General features: G+C 41.9%; 1 protein-coding gene across 1 annotated transcript in view; it reads right to left on the minus strand.

Moving 5' to 3' along the window:
* The window catches only part of LOC124776768 (alanine--tRNA ligase, cytoplasmic), a 181497-nt gene that overhangs the window by 85518 nt on the left and 78462 nt on the right, over positions 1-17517 (minus strand). The window lies entirely within an intron of this gene.

The following is a 17517-nucleotide window of genomic DNA, read 5'->3' on the forward strand; positions in this document are numbered from 1 at the left end:
TAGTCAGAAATAGAGCGTTTTGCACCTCTCAAAACGAAAAAATGTAGAATCCTATTACTAAAATCTCTGAGTCACAGCTGTAATCAGTTGACTCATATTTAGGTGTAACAATTTTTGGGATATGAATTGAAGTAATACCATAGGCTCTGTTGTAAGTAAGGCTGGGCCAGACTTCAGTTCATTAGTAAAATACTAGATAACTGTATTCAGTATCCAAAGGAAATTGCTTCCAAAACGCTGTTAAACCCATCCTAGAATATTGGTCAAGTGTATGGGAGCCATTCCAAATATGCCTATTTCGGGATACTGAATATATTCAAAGATGATCAGGACAAAGGGTCACAGGTTTCACACATGCGAGAGAATCACAAAGATGCTAAAAAATCTGAAGTGGTACATTCTTGAAGGTAGACATCAACTATCTTGTAAAAGTTTGTTTGCAATGAAACGAGGAATTTACAGATATATTACAACCTCCTATGTATCATTCCTGTATGAACCATGAAGACAAGTTCACACTAATTACAGTGCAACAGAGGCATTCTAGCTATCCTTCCCACACACTGTACTTGAATGGGATGAGAAGAAGCTCTAATATGAGGGGTCATCAAAAAAACTGGAATCATTTTTGAAAGCTAATATTTTGAATTTTTTTTTTTTTTTATACGAAACTACCTTATCCCCTTTGAAATACTCTCTATAGCAACTAATATATTTGTCCCACTGGTGCTTCCACTGTTCAAAACATTTTGTGTAGTCATCTTTAGAAATGGCTGACAGTTCTGCCCTGATTTTTTCTTAACTCCTTCAATGTAGTCAAATCGGTGTCCTTTGATGCCTCTTTTCATGCATGAAAATAAGAAGTAGCAAGGAGCCAGGTCAGCTGAGTATGGTGTATGGGGGCAGTGGAACCATGCAATTTTTAGCCAAAAACTGTCTAACAGTGATGGCTGTTTGTGCAGAAGCCTTGTCATGGTGAAAGAACCAGTCTACTGCCTGCCACAAATTTGCTGAACTGAGCTTCAAAGTAACCCACCAATCTCTGACAGTTGATCAGTTGTCTGTCGACGGTCTGTGACACAAGCTCTTGAATTTATTCAATATTTTCATTGATTCGGGTTGATGATGGATGTCCAGAATGAGGTTTGTCATCAACTGACATGTCATCATTTTTAAATCGATCAAACCACTCATACACTTGAGTTTTTCCCATAGTGTCATCTTAGAAAGCTGTTTTCAACACTAAAATAGCTTCAGCAGCATTTTTACTGAGCAGAGAACAATATTTCACAGGTGCACATTGTTCACTTGAACTTGCCATCATAAAAAAACAAAAGAAGAATAAAATGACACTAGCAAAAACGAACACTGCAGATGAACATACCCAGCCAGGTCGACAACACAGGCAGCAGTGAACTGGCAAGGAGTTGTGCTATACATGTTTAGTGGCAGAAATACTTACTACACAAGCTCCACCCATAGCAATATTACTCCAGTTTTTTCTTGGGTACCCTCTCGTAAGTTGTACAACAAGAGGATCCCTTTGCCACATACTTCACAGTTGTTTGCAGGGTATAGATATAGAGTACAAATGGGTGTGGACTACTTCACTTTAACTGCTTGTCATGGACCTCACGGTGTACAACAGCCAACACTGATGCTTCACAACTGGAGGAAGGTATTTACTGTTTATTGGTTTTAATGGCTTTGGAAATACCCATTATTGTTCCACCCTCATATACTTAAAATGAGGCAAATTCTTATTGCTACTGAGACAACATACAAAGCCAATATATCTGGTTATTTTCTGTGGAATGTCATAGGCAGTTACAGCTGTTGATTACTTCTAGTAATAGATTGCCAACTTGTTTCTGTCAATTCCCTTTTACATCACACCACAATAAGCACAAGTGTAGAACTCTACAATTCCATGAAGATGAACTCATAGGTTGTCTATTGTTAGGTAACAGAATGTAAACAGACTCAAATTTAGGATCCAACTCTACCACTTAACAAAAAGTGTGAGTATGAATAATGCTGTGGTGTTATAAATATGGAAGCAGTTACTCACATAATAGCCACTACTAAAGTATTTACATAATAATGTGAGTTTTTATTTATAAAGTCATAGGATTATTCCAAGCTACAATGTAATTGATAGCAGCTGGCAGCGAATCACTCTAGTCATGTGGTCTATAGATGACAACAAATCTGTTTGCAGTCACTGAACTCATTTCAGAGGAGAGTTGGTAACTAAGAGCACAGAAAAAAATTGTCCAAAGACCAAAATTTACATATTCATTTGTTATGTAAAACGAATGTTTTGCAAATCCTATCAAAAATTTAATAATAGCTTCCAAGTTATCATTGGTGATATTCTGTGACTGGTTAAACTTCCCATGCAGTCTTACTGTGACAAAGCACCATAGGTACATATTAGCATATTTTTAGAGTGTACAGACATCTGTGAGGTCCAACATTCCAACCCCCTCCCCCTCCCCTTCCCCCTAACCTCCACCAATGACTCCCCCCATCTCTAATGACCTCCTTGGTGGCAGAATGTTAAACCCTAATATTCCTTCCTTTTTTCCTTCTACTAATGACAACATTCTTGACCTAAATCTGCCTCAAGTGGGCTGTTTCTCTTCTCACCACTGAGAAATGCATAAACAGGGGTGGGTAACATTCACAGTGACGAGAAACTGAGATTCTTGCAGCATGAGACAGGTTTTATGAATTTAGTAGGTTTCTTGGCTCCAACAACAGTTCGTCGAGCATTTGTACGATTCTCCCACATTGTCTAAACAAACCTGTGAAAAATTGTGCATTTCTTCTTCAAGAAAAGGAAAAATACTGAGTATATATGGACTGGGGGAAAGGAATGAAAAAGAAAAGCACCTGGTAGAATTTTGCACAGAGCATAATTTAAACATCACTAACACTTGGTATAACAATCATGAAAGAATGCTGTTTGTTACGTGTTCCATTGATCAATCTCACGGAAACCGTTGATGATGTAGAACGTGTCAACTGCATAAGAAATGCACACATGAATCAAGGTTTTTAAGCTTAAAGTTTTTATTACATATCACATCCCATTAAACGGCACAAAATGCAAATTATACCTATACATTCATTTATTCCTATTCAAGAATTCATCTATGGTATAGAAGGAATTGTCAAGGATATATGATTTCAATTTATTTTTGAAACTATTACTGCTTTCTGTCAAGACATTTTATTTCATCTGGAAATTTATCGAAAAGTTTTACAGCAGCATATTTTTCCCCTTTCTGTGTCAAAGACAGGTCAAGCAGAGGACAATGTAAGTCTGTCTGTGTCTTCTAGTATTATAATCATCAATGTCACTGTTGTTTTTAAACAGGTCCATGCTGCTGAGAACCACTTTCATTACTGAGTAAATGTACTGTGAGGCTGTTGTAAGAATTCCTAACCTTTTAAACAGATGTGCGACTGAGCCCCACACATAATTCTGACCGCTTTCTTTGAAGCAGTGAAAACTTTTTGCCTAAGTGTTGAGTTATCCCAAAATATTAATCCATATGAAATCCAAGTAAAAATACACTCCTGGAAATTGAAATAAGAACACCGTGAATTCATTGTCCCAGGAAGGGGAAACTTTATTGACACATTCCTGGGGTCAGATACATCACATGATCACACTGACATAACCACAGGCACATAGACACAGGCAACAGAGCATGCACAATGTCGGCACTAGTACAGTGTATATCCACCTATCGCAGCAATGCAGGCTGCTATTCTCCCATGGAGACGATCGTAGAGACGCTGGATGTAGTCCTGTGGAACGGCTTGCCATGCCATTTCCACGTGGCGCCTCTGTTGGACCAGCGTTCGTGCTGGACGTGCAGACCGCGTGAGACGACGCTTCATCCAGTCCCAAACATGCTCAATGGGGGACAGATCCGGAGATCTTGCTGGCCAGGGTAGTTGACTTACACCTTCTAGAGCACGTTGGGTGGCACGGGATACATGCGGACGTGCATTGTCCTGTTGGAACAGCACGTTCCCTTGCCGGTCTAGGAATGGTAGAACGATGGGTTCGATGACGGTTTGGATGTACCGTGCACTATTCAGTGTCCCCTCGACGATCACCAGTGGTGTACGGCCAGTGTAGGAGATCGCTCCCCACACCATGATGCCGGGTGTTGGCCCTGTGTGCCTCGGTCGTATGCAGTCCTGATTGTGGCGCTCACCTGCACGGCGCCAAACACGCATACGACCATCATTGGCACCAAGGCAGAAGCGACTCTTATCGCTGAAGACGACACGTCTCCATTCGTCCCTCCATTCACGCCTGTCGCGACGCCACTGGAGGCGGGCTGCACGATGTTGGGGCGTGAGCGGAAGACGGCCTAACGGTGTGCGGGACCGTAGCCCAGCTTCATGGAGACGGTTGCGAATGGTCCTCGCCAATACCCCAGGAGCAACAGTGTCCCTAATTTGCTGGGAAGTGGCGGTGCGGTCCCCTACGGCACTGCGTAGGATCCTACGGTCTTGGCGTGCATCCGTGCGGCGCTGCGGTCCGGTCCCAGGTCGACGGGCACGTGCACCTTCCGCCGACCACTGGCGACAACATCGATGTACTGTGGAGACCTCACGCCCCACGTGTTGAGCAATTCGGCGATACGTCCACCCGGCCTCCCGCATGCCCACTATACGCCCTCGCTCAAAGTCCGTCAACTGCACATACAGTTCACGTCCACGCTGTCGCGGCATGCTACCAGTGTTAAAGACTGCGATGGGGCTCCGTATGCCACGGCAAACTGGCTGACACTGACGGCGGCGGTGCACAAATGCTGCGCAGCTAGCGCCATTCGACGGCCAACACCGCGGTTCCTGGTGTGTCCGCTGTGCCGTGCGTGTGATCATTGCTTGTACAGCCCTCTCGCAGTGTCCGGAGCAAGTATGGTGGGTCTGACACACCGGTGTCAATGTGTTCTTTTTTCCATTTCCAGGAGTGTATGTTAGCTTGCTAATTTCTATATCCTCAAAATTATTAATTATTCTGATTGAAAAAGCCCCTGATCCTAGTCGTTTTAGGAGATCCAAGATATGAATTTCCAATTAAGATTCTCATGTACATGTACAACCAAAAACTTAGTATGCTCTACCCTGGCTACTTACTTTTGCCATAGAAAGTTTGCAGATGTACTGTGTTTTTTCAAAGTTCAGAGCAAGTCCATTCGCAGAAAACAGATCAATAACCTATCCAAAGAAATTGTTTGTATCATTTTCTATTGGAGTTTCTTTTACTGGATTAATAATGATGCTCGTATCATCATCGAACAATGTCAGTTAACTTCTTGTTTCAGATAAGAAGGGAAGTCATTTACATATTTTAATAACAGAAGGGTACCCATGATCGAAGCCCATGGAACACCTAATGTATTTTCACCCCAGTTAGATGAAGTGGGATACTTTCTTAAGTCACTTAATCCATATAAAGAAACTTTTTCTTCCTTTTCTGTAGATATGACTTAAACCACTCATATGCTGTTCCATTTATACCGTAGAATTGTAATTTCTGTAACATAATGACATGGTTCACACAATAAAATGCTTTGGACAAGTCACAGAAAATTCCTACTGATGACATCTTACTATTTAGATGCTCTATTATGTGTGCAGCAAAATTGTATATTGCTGTTCCTGTAGAACAGCATTTTTGAAATACAAACTTTGATTTACTAAGTATCCCTTTACTGTTGAGATGGCTAACCACTCTTGAGTACATTACTTTCTCGACGATTTTTGAACATGATGTAAGCAAGGTTACTAGCCACTAATTATTGACATCTGTGGTATCCCCTTTCTTGTAGAGAGGCTTGACAATGTCATATTTTAACCTGTCTGGGAAAATACCTTGTGTTAACGATTCATTATATGTATGACTCAGAACAACAGCTTAACTGCTCCACATTGTTTTAATATCTTGTTGGAGAAGTCATCTACTCAAAGAGAATTTTTTTAAAAAAGACTTAATGATTTTTCCTTATTTCACAATGGGTTGTTAGATGAAAATTAATCTTAGAAGGATTTCTCAAAACTGATCTTCCATGTACTGCTTGGCTTTTTCTTTTGAACTATTCTCATCAATTTTTTCACCTATACTTAAGAAATGGTGGTTAAATACATTAGCTACTTTTGTATTGTTTGTTAAGATTGTCTCATTGTATTTAATAGTAATACTACCTGCACCAGTCATTACTCTCTCTTCCAACAACATTCCACACTGATTTGATTTTATTGCCCTAGTTGTTAATTTCATCTCTAATATACATATTTTTTGATTTTATGACAACTTGTCTCAGTATGTTACAGTAATTTTTATAGTGTAAAATTACTTTTGGGTCTTTACTAATTCTTGCTGTCTCATACAATTTTCTTTTTATTCCTGAAGACACTTAAATACCTATAGTAATCCAAGGATTCTTTGAAAACTGATTGGTCTTACATTTAGTAATTTTTTTGGGGCAACAATGTTCAAAAACGGATATAAATTTATTAAGAAATATGTTACATTTATCATTAGCATTTGGTTCATTGTATACATCGCCCCAATTAACATTTCTTAAACTTTCTCTGAGGTGCTCTATAGATACCAGGCTGACCAGCATTACACTTTTACTTAATGGTTTCTAAACTGTACACCCTGTTAGGTTTTGTAAGTTAATCAATTGTGCATCATGGTCTGATAATCCATTTATCACTGGGAGAGCATGACAGATTAATAACTTCTTTTTGTCTGACAGACACCATAACATGGTGTGAATAGCTCCCAATCTCCTAATTGGGATCTATACATTGTTGCTAGTATCAACACTACATTATCTAGCTGTAGTTCACATGCAAAAACCTCAAAGTGCTGACCAACACAAAATTTGCTTACTTCTATAGTTCTGTACTTATACACTTGCTTTGTGTACATGGCAACTCCTCCTCTGTCCATGATGGATCTGCAAGTATAAGAAGCTACATTATAATAATTTATACTGACACTTTCCATCCCCACAGTTACATAGTGTTCAGACAGACAAAATATATTGATCTCATTCTTATTCTTATTTCTGAGATCATCTAAACACACTAACAGCTCATCTACTTTATTTTGTATTCCCCTGATATTTTGACGAAGTAAATTGATACTACCCTTAGCTTTATCCCTATTTAGTGTACACGAAGCTTCTTTTATTCTACTTTTCTTGATTGTTGTCTATCTGGACTTTGGCTTGAACCTAAATAAACCTGCCTGCCTGATGCCATTAACCACAGGGATCATCCCTTGTGTGACTGTGAACCCACTTACAATATCTGCTAGTAGAGAAGCCAGGGTTGCCACAAGTTTCCCGATGTGAAATTCCCTGATATTTTCCTGATTTCCAGACAAGTTTTAACATTTTTCCCTGCCAAATTTTGAGATGTCAAGGGTAAGTTAAGACGTAAGTTGACAATCTGTCTCTGCAGCTACAGTACAAGAAACAATAGTGCAAACAAGGAAATACCCAAAAAACAGCTTGCAAGCAGATGGTGTTTCCTCATGTGAGCAAAAATCTTAAGTACTAACATTATCATCTTCTGTAATGAACTGTTTTTAGATGGAGAAAGCAAGCCAAATGGTATGTATTTTTCATTAAGACCACTGATGTTATTTTATCTCAAGAAAATGAAACACATTTGCTGACAAAAATACGTGTTTCCTTGGAGTCACAACAGATTTAAAATGCCTTCACCTACTAACTTCAGTAAAAAGTAGGCATCTTGAAAGAAGTGTATAAGGCGGGGAAGAATTGTGTAAACCAACACTGTAGGTGATCACCAATAAAATGTTGGTTCTACTATACAGGGTGTTACAAAAAGGTACGGCCAAGCTTTCAGGAAACATTCCTCACACACATATAAAGAAAAGATGTTACGTGGATATGTGTCCGGAAATGCTTAATTTCCATGTTAGAGCTCATTTTAGTTTCGTCCACCTACGCTCAATGGAGCATGTTATCATGATTTCATACAGGATACTCTACCTGTGCTGCTACAACATCTGCCTTTACAATTACGACACAACATGTGGTTCATGCGCGATGAAGCTCCTGCACATGTCAGTCGAAGTGTTCGTACGCCTCTCAACAACAGATTCAGTGACCGATGGATTGGTCGAGGCGGACTAATTCCGTGGCCTCCATGCTCTCCTGACCTCAACCCTCTTGACTTTCATTTATGGGGGCATTTGAAAGCTCTTGTCTACGCAAGCCCGGTAACAAATGTAGAGACTCTTCATGCTCGTATTGTGCATTGCTGCATCAGCGCATCAGGGATTCCATGCGACAGAGGGTGGATGCATGTATTCGCTAACGGAGGACATTTTGAACATTTCCTGTAACAAAGTGTTTGAAGTCACACTGGTACGTTCTGTTGATGTGTGTTTCCATTCCATGATTAATGTGATTTGAAGAGAAGTAATAAAATGAGCTCCAACATGGAAAGTAAGCATTTCCGGACACATGTCCACATAATATATTTTCTTTCTTTGTGTGTGAGGAATGTTTCCTGAAAGTTTGGCTGTACCTTTTTGTAACACCCTTTATTTGTTACTGTTGGTTATTACTCACTGTGTTACATCTATTATTCTAAAGGTATTGTGTGATTTTTCTTTCAAGAAATACATTAGTACATAGCTTACAAACTACCATCAACTGACAATTTTCTTATTCTTATTGTCCATAATTTCTAACGTACTTTTGAAGTGTCAAAATGTACTAGAACAAACAAAATGTCTATAAAGCGCCACAATGTACAATGTTCTTGTGGTGAGATAGTTGCAATTCCTGGAAGCCATTGCCCATGGCCTCTGGCCTGCTGTGGCATTATGCCACACACAAACAGACCTGGCCTGTGGACAGATTGGTGAGACTAGATTCAAGAGGCAGGGCCTACACGTTAGTGGGAACCAAATGGATCCAGATCGGCAGGCTTAATCCATTATAGATACCCACAGAAACAGCCTGTGGTTTTGTCCAGTCAAGGAAATCCAATCATATGGCCAGCTGTTCACAAGCCACAGACAGAATATTGATGAAATGAGACCATGGCGATCAATCCATGCAACAGGTAAGTTATTGAAATACACTGAGAATCAATAATAACGAGAATAAGTAGCAACTCACCATAAAGAAGATGATCACTGAGCTGTAGGCAGCCACATACAAAAGACAATCACACTCTCACAACTAATTTTTCAGCCATTACTTTTGTCAGAAAATGAGAGCACACACGCGCGCGCACACATACACACACACACACACACACACACACACACACGCACGCACGCAACTCCTGCACACATGACCGCCGTCTCTGGCTGCTGCATCTACACTCTCTGAGAATCAGATTCAGACAAACTACTCCTCATGCCTCGCTGCCTCTCATTGGCAGCTGCTAGGCTAGTGACAAGAAGTGGTGGCAGCACTAACTGCAAGCTGAGGGGAATAGTAGGACGGGGAGAAATGGTAGTAATGAGGAGAGTAGGGAAGCGATACTCTGATGTACCCAGCCAGTGACAATGCACAACACCTCAGTAAACAAACCATTTCATCTACTGAGACAAAAAACGAGATTTTTCCAGTGTTTTTTCAAATTTCCCTGATTTCTCTGACGTGTTTGAAATTCCCTGTTTTCCAGAACCTGTGCAATCCTGGAAGCTAACTTTTCTTTCCCCTTCCTATTTAGGTGCATGCCATGTGTAATGTATCCCCACCTGCCAATAGCAGCAACTGAAACAACACTTATGTGAGATTATGCCTGTGTCTGTTCAGCTCACCGCTGAAAGACCTCCACAAATCGCACACTTGTGTGCCCAGTTTCTGCTCCTATTTTAGACAGGTCACTCCTAATACTACATCTTGGAGTCAGAGCCAGGCAGTTTCCTGCTCCCCCAACTATAATGACCTGATCTTCCTTCTCAAAGTCCCTGCAAAGCTGACCTAAGTTTTTTGTCACCTGGCTAGCTAAGGCTAGCACTTGGTTTCACAAAACTTGTCACCTGGTATCTTGCACCAAATTTCTCCTGAAGCTGCTGGCTTACACCCCTTCCATGACTGCTACCTAGAAGCAGAATTCTTCTTTTCCTATTCTGATTTGATCCCGACCTGTCTTTTTTCTTTAAGCTAATATTCTGTTTCAACCTACATTCAACTGTATCTGGATGAAGCCCCCTCTCCATTACTTCAGACAGCAAGCCAAGCTGATATACTAACTGAATTTCTAAAGTTTTTTCAACAGATCCCTTTTTCTCCCTTTGCTTGCTACCTTTTTCCAACACCCCACCTCTTTTTCTTCCTGTAGCCTATATAATTCCAAATGCGCGTTTTATAATTCAGCCTTAAAGGCACAAAGTTTTGCCTCCTTTTCAGCGATTTTTCTGTCCTTTCTACATAACCTGAGGTTTGCTATTTGGGCAGCAAAATAACTGATCATAAATGAAGCAGAGAGAATATAAAATGCAGACTGGCAATGACAAGAGAAGTATGTCTGAAGAAGAGAAATTTGTTAACACTGAACTGAGATTTAAGTGTCAGGAAGTCTTTAGTGAAAGCATTTGTATGACGTGTAGCTGTGAATGAAAGAGAAACATGGGCAATAACCATGTTTCCACCAGAAAAGAACAGAATCTTTTGAAATGTGATGCTACAGATGAATGCTGAAGACTACACGGACTGATCAAGTAACTAATGAAGAAGTACTGAACAGAACTGGGAAGAAACGAAATCTGGGGCACAACTGAACTAGAAGAAGAGATCAGTTGATAGCACACGTTCTGAGACATTAAAGAATCATCAATTTAGTATTGAAGGGAAGTGTGAGGGAAAATTTTAGAGGGAGGCCAAGAGATGAACACAGTAAGCAGATTCAGAAGGATGTAGGCTGTAGCAGTTATTTGGAGAAGAAAAGGTTTCCGCAGGATATAGTAGCATGAAGAGAGGCATCAAGCCAATCTTCAGACTGGAGACCACAACAAAACAATACATTTATATCAAATTAGCTCTTTGCACATAACTGCACCATCTGTGAACAGCCTCACAGAATTACAGACATCATTTGCCAAGACTTTTATATATACCCCTCATTTGCCAAGACTTTTATATACACCATCTCACAGCCTCAAGTTATGCCAGACCCTACAATGTTTTGAATCATTTTCAGCCAGATACAGAAGATGAAATGGGAGATACGATACTGCGTGAAGAGTTTGACAGAGCACTGAAAGACCTGAGTCGAAACAAGGCCCCCGGAGTAGACAACATTCCATTGGAACTACTGACGGCCTTGGGAGAGCCAGTCCTGACAAAACTCTACCATCTGGTGAGCAAGATGTACGAAACAGGCGAAATACCTTCAGACTTCAAGAAGAATATAATAATTCCAATCCCCAAGAAAACAGGTGTTGACAGATGTGAAAATTACCGAACAATCAGTTTAATAAGTCACAGCTGCAAAATACTAACTCGAATTCTTTACAGACGAATGGAAAAACTAGCAGAAGCCGACCTTGGGGAAGATCAGTTTGGATTCCGTAGAAATACAGGAACACGTGAGGCAATACTGACCTTACGACTTATCTTAGAAGAAAGATTAAGGAAAGGCAAACCTACGTTTCTAGCATTTGTAGACTTAGAGAAAGCTTTTGACAATGTTGACAGGAATACTCTCTTTCAAATTCTAAAGGTGGTAGGGGTAAAATACAGGGAGCGAAAGGCTATTTACAATTTGTACAGAAACCAGATGGCAGTTATAAGAGTCGAGGGACAAGAAAGGGAAGCAGTGGTTGGGAAGGGAGTAAGACAGGGTTGTAGCCTCTCCCCGATGTTATTCAATCTGTATAGTGAGCAAGCAGTAAAAGAAACAAAAGAAAAATTCGGAGTAGGTATTAAAATCCATGGAGAAGAAATAAAAATGTTTAGGTTCGCCGATGACATTGTAATTCTGTCAGAGACAGCAAAGGACTTGGAAGAGCAGTTGAACGGAATGGATGGTGTCTTGAAGGGAGGATATAAGATGAACATCAACAAAAGCAAAACGAGGATAATGGAATGTAGTCGAATTAAGTCGGGTGATGCTGAGCGAATTAGATTAGGAAATGAGACACTTACAGTAGTGAAAATAACTGATGATGGTCGAAGTAGAGAGGATATCAAATGTAGACTGGCAATGGCAAGGAAAGCGTTTCTGAAGAAGAAAAATTTGTTAACATCGAGTATAGATTTAAGTGTCAGGAAGTCATTTCTGAAAGTATTTGTATGGAGTGTAGCCATGTATGGAAGTGAAACATGGACGGTAAATAGTTTGGACAAGAAGAGAATAGAAGCTTTCGAAATGTGGTGCTACAGAAGAATGCTGAAAATTAGATGGGTAGATCACATAACTAATGAGGAAGTATTGAATAGGATTGGGGAGAAGAGAAGTTTGTGGCACAACTTGACCAGAAGAAGGGATCGGTTAGTAGGACATGTTCTAAGACATCAAGGGATCACCAATTTAGTATTGGAGGGCAGCGTGGAGGGTAAAAATCGTAGGGGGAGACCAAGAGATGAATACACTAAGCAGATTCAGAAGGATGTAGGTTGCAGTAGGTACTTGGAGATGAAGAAGCTTGCACAGGATAGAGTAGCATGGAGAGCTGCATCAAACCAGTCTCAGGACTGAAGACCACAACAACAACAACAACAACAACAACAACAACATTTTCACTACTGAGTCAAGGGCATACACAATATGAGTAATTACAAATTTCCTGTTGAGGTGCCTTCTCAATACCACATAACCACACATCGTATATACTTTACAAGTTAATGATACAGAACCTTAGCAGCAGAAATCAATATATTTGTCTCCTTGGGCCCTATGAGTACATAAACCAGTCATAACACTCATTTAAAATAAAAGTTGAAAGCACAGTTCAAATCATACACCACTTTCATATCTAAAATCAGATTAACTGTCTTATTCACACAAGGTGCTAACCTGCTCCAAGCCATAATCACATAATCTTAATGTCTGCCATTTATAGTTCCACAAGGCATTCACACTCAGATTAGGATCACACAGCCTAATCACCTCACTGTGGACAGCATGCAACATTTTTAAATGCACATGTCTTGCATTGGTCATATGTGCCCTCGTCAGAACTGTAGAACACGAATACGAAGAGAAGAGTTAAGAATGACTACATGTTAATTCCAATCGACGTGAGAGAAGACAACTAAAAACAGGGACGTAGAGAAAGATTCATAAAATACGCCATAGAGAAACACAGGCCATGAACTAAAAATTAAATGCCCTTCACCATACTGCTACAATAGATAAAAAGTAAAATGCGGTTGACAGCCCGCACGTCATTTGCTAAAACGGCCAATAACTCTGATAGCAACACAAATGAGAGCATAAATGGTTAAAAAAAGGGCATTCCGTCAGGAAATGGCGGGCTGTCAGAGGTTGAGTGCAACGAGTACAAAGTAGTGGTGGAGCACTACTTAACAAATGGCGACACCTAGAAAGACAGTGGCTGATACACAACCTAGCTAAAATGATCTCATGGCGAGAGGGCCAAGAGGAGGTCGATAAAGCCACTGGGAGAGGCTTAATAACCCAGAAGGGAGGACCAGTGGTGATACCAAAGTGACACCAATTGCTGACAGACAGCAATACAGAGATCATAAGAGGGAACGCAAGAACTAGCAGGCTAAAGTACGAGGACTGCAGCTTTGGCAGCAGCAACAGCAGCCTTATTTCCTGTCAGATCAACAAGACTAGGAACCCACATAAACATCACAGCGGCTTCACCAAGAGTGAGCAATTGCAGCTTTCCAGAACCCACTGTACTACAGGATGGACGGTGTACAGCATACAGAGAGTTTGAAGGGTACACAAAGTCTGAGTAGATGATGCAACTGAAAGTCTGTGTCGCCAGATGTACTGCATGCCCTGATACAGGGCAAAGATCTCTGCTGTAAATACTGATCAGTATTACAAAAGCTGATACCAAAGAATGTCAGTGCCAATGACAAAGGCATACCAGACACCACGGTCGATCCAACAGCCATCAGTGCACACTAAGGTAATATAATGAAGTTTCGTGCGAAGATCGTGAAAGTGAAGGCGACAGAGCAAGGCTGGAGTAGTGTCCTTAGGAAGTGAATTAAGGCCAAGGTGAACACAGGCCACCACACAAAGCCAAGGTGGTGAAGAGTTCAAACCAATCATGAAAGGTACAGGTAGCATGAAGTTAAGCTGTCAGAGTTAGAGCCGAAAGCGAACTCAAGGAGGTAACAGAGAAGAGGTACATGCCCCATCCTGGCGATCAAAGGAGTCATTGAAGGAGGCGGCACAGGATGGGTGGCCACACGTGACAGACAAACAACATGCGTATCTGCTGAGAAGAAAGCCACGGTGATAGGACAGCGGTAGTTCAACACTTTCTGCATACAGACTCTCAACCAGGCTAGTGTAAAAGGTGCCAATGGCCAAATGGATGCCATGATGGTGGATAGTATTGATACAGCATAAGGTACAGACATGCAGATGCATAAACAAAACACCCATAGTCTAGTTTCGAATGGACAAGGGACTGGTGCAAATGGAGGAGGTTGGTTTGATCTGCTCCCCAGAAAGTACCACTGCGGACACAAAGAACATGGAGACACATGGGAGGACCTCGAAAGTTTCCTATCGAGTATGAGCCCCGGGAATATCATAGTTTCAACAAACAGAAGAGCATCAGGCCCAAGATGTAAAGATGGTGGACGAAACCAATAGCACAGCCAGAAATTCATACAAACAGTTTTGTCAGTGGAAAAATGAAAGCCATTTTCTATGCTACACAAGTCAAGACGATTGAGACCTCGCTGAAGACACCGCTGAATGGGACAGCTCCATAGAGAATTGCAATAGATGGTAAAATCGTCAATGAAAAGGGAGTCAGAGATGCCTGGCTGGAGACAGGCTATTATAGGGTTAATGGTGTTAGCAGACAGGACACTCAGGACGGAAGCCTGAGGCACACCATTTTCCTGGATAGAGGTATCCAAAAAGGCAGAACCAACACATATCTTGAAAATGCTGTCGTCTAAAAATTCCTCAAGAAAACGGGGCAAGCGACCATGGAAGCCCCACTTCTAGAGAGGACGGACAGTCCTCCAGCCAGTACCGTAGGTTTTCTCCAAATCGAAAAACATGGCTACAATCTGGGATTTCTGCAGAAACCCATTCATGACATGGGTAGGCAAAGTGACGAGATGGTTAACTGCAGAATGGCACACTCAGAATATACACTTTGCAGTGGTTAGTAAATTCCAAGAGTCGAGCCACCATACCACCTGGGCATGTATCATATGTTCTATCACCTTGGAAACACAGCTGGTGAGAAAAACGGGGCGGTAGTTAGAAGGAAGATTTTTGTCCTTACTGGGCTTCGGTAGGGGTATGACAGTGGCTTCATCTGGGATACGTGCCCTCTGCCCAGATGTGGTTGTATGTATGAAGCACCAAGTGCTTGCTTGCAAGAGAAAGGTGCTGTAACATCTACATGTGAACATTGTCTGACGGTGGGCGGAGGATTGGGATGAAGTGAGAGTACAATCTAACTCACTCATTGTAAAGGCGGCATAGTAGCGTTCAGGAATAGAATGGTATCACTCGAGCCTCTTCTGCTCATTTCTGATAGCCGAAGGGAGGGTGACAGTGGGAGGAGCAGGAAATCTCCACAAAATGGCGGCCCATAATGTTGGAGATAGCATAGGGTTCACGATGACATCGTCTGCTAGTCAGGCTGGAAATTGTGGAATGGATCTTGGTCCCAGAGAACCATTGGAGGTTGGCCCACACAATGGAAGAGGGCGTGTAAATGTTAAAAGAATTAGTGAATGAAATGCAGTTTGCCATCATAAGATTACGGTTAGAAACATGAAGGGCACATCTCCACTCGCAAATTGTGTCCGTGACACACCTCAGTCCACCAAAGGCCTAGGACACGTCATGGTAAAGAGCAAGTTCAAGGAATAGAATGTTCTGCGGCAGTAAGGACAACATTTGCACAATATTCCACCAGGTCATCACAACTGGGGAAGTGTTGTTCATCGGAGGTTGGCAGGGAGGAGTAAAGCCTCCATTCGACCTTAGTAAGCTGCCATTTGGGCGTGCATGTAGGTGGGGTAGTAAGCGAATGGATGGCACATGGGAAATGGTTGCTCAAGTAAGTGTCAGAGAGAACAGACCAATCAAAATGTTCGGCAAGCTGGGCAGTGCAGGAGGATAGATCCAAATGGGAATAGGTGTGTGTGGAATCTGAAAGGGACATGGCAGCTCCTGTGTTAAGGCAGAGGAGGTTAAGTTGATCGAGTAGCTCACCCATGAGTGCAATTCTCTGATAGGTTCTGGGAGAACGCACCGAGCAGCAGGAAGGGGTGAGGTACCTCCCCAATAAGCTCAAGGAAATCTGCTCCGATGACAATGAATGACGGAGGGATATAGACGGTACAAAAGGGAAAGGTCTAGTGAGGAAGGAAAAGGCAAACTGCAATAGCTTTAAGGCAAGTAATCAGGGAGATGGGTTTACTATGATTGTCATCTCTTATGAGCAGCATGACTCTCCCATGACATGGAATGCCGTCCATGGGGTGGAAGGTCAAAGTGGACTGGGAAGACATGCGAGAGCTCAAAGCAGACGTGAGGACGCAATTTTGTTTCCTGAAGCCAGAGAACAAGTGGATGCTGCGATTCTCAGAGCAGCCATAAATCCTCTTTGTTGGACTGAAGACCATGAACGTTCCAGGGTTTACTATGATTGTCATCTCTTATGAGCAGCATGACTCTCCCATGACATGGAATGCCGTCCATGGGGTGGAAGGTCAAAGTGGACTGGGAAGACATGCGAGAGCTCAAAGCAGACGTGAGGACGCAATTTTGTTTCCTGAAGCCAGAGAACAAGTGGATGCTGCGATTCTCAGAGCAGCCATAAATCCTCTTTGTTGGACTGAAGACCATGAACGTTCCATTCATGGAGCGTCACAACAAGGAAAAAGTGAGGGGTGTCACCTCACTGGCTGCCAAGTGCCAGCCTTCGAAGACTCACTGCTATAGGACACAGAGGCAGGAGGATCCTACTCTATGAGGCCTACAGAAGTGTCAGCATTTTCCTTTTGTCAGCCTGGGCCTGCCAGTTGCGTAGCTGGTGACAGCCCCATGAGGCCAAAGTTTGGCAGCATGTTGCACAGCGGGAGAAGGAGATGGGGATGCTATCGTGACACTGGATGATTTCACAACTGGGACGCTAAATTTGAGGTCGCATATCTGTGTGGGAATGTCCTTCATGGCGCAAGCTGTAGCAAGAACAGTACTGTAGGTGCCAAATGGCAAAACACAGGGTTTCCAACTAGCCAACAACTTGCAAGCTATCAGGTAAGGCACTTTTTCCCCTCACCCGCA

The sequence above is a fragment of the Schistocerca piceifrons genome, chromosome 2 (assembly GCF_021461385.2).
Source record: "Schistocerca piceifrons isolate TAMUIC-IGC-003096 chromosome 2, iqSchPice1.1, whole genome shotgun sequence".
In the NCBI taxonomy this organism is placed as follows: domain Eukaryota; kingdom Metazoa; phylum Arthropoda; class Insecta; order Orthoptera; family Acrididae; genus Schistocerca; species Schistocerca piceifrons.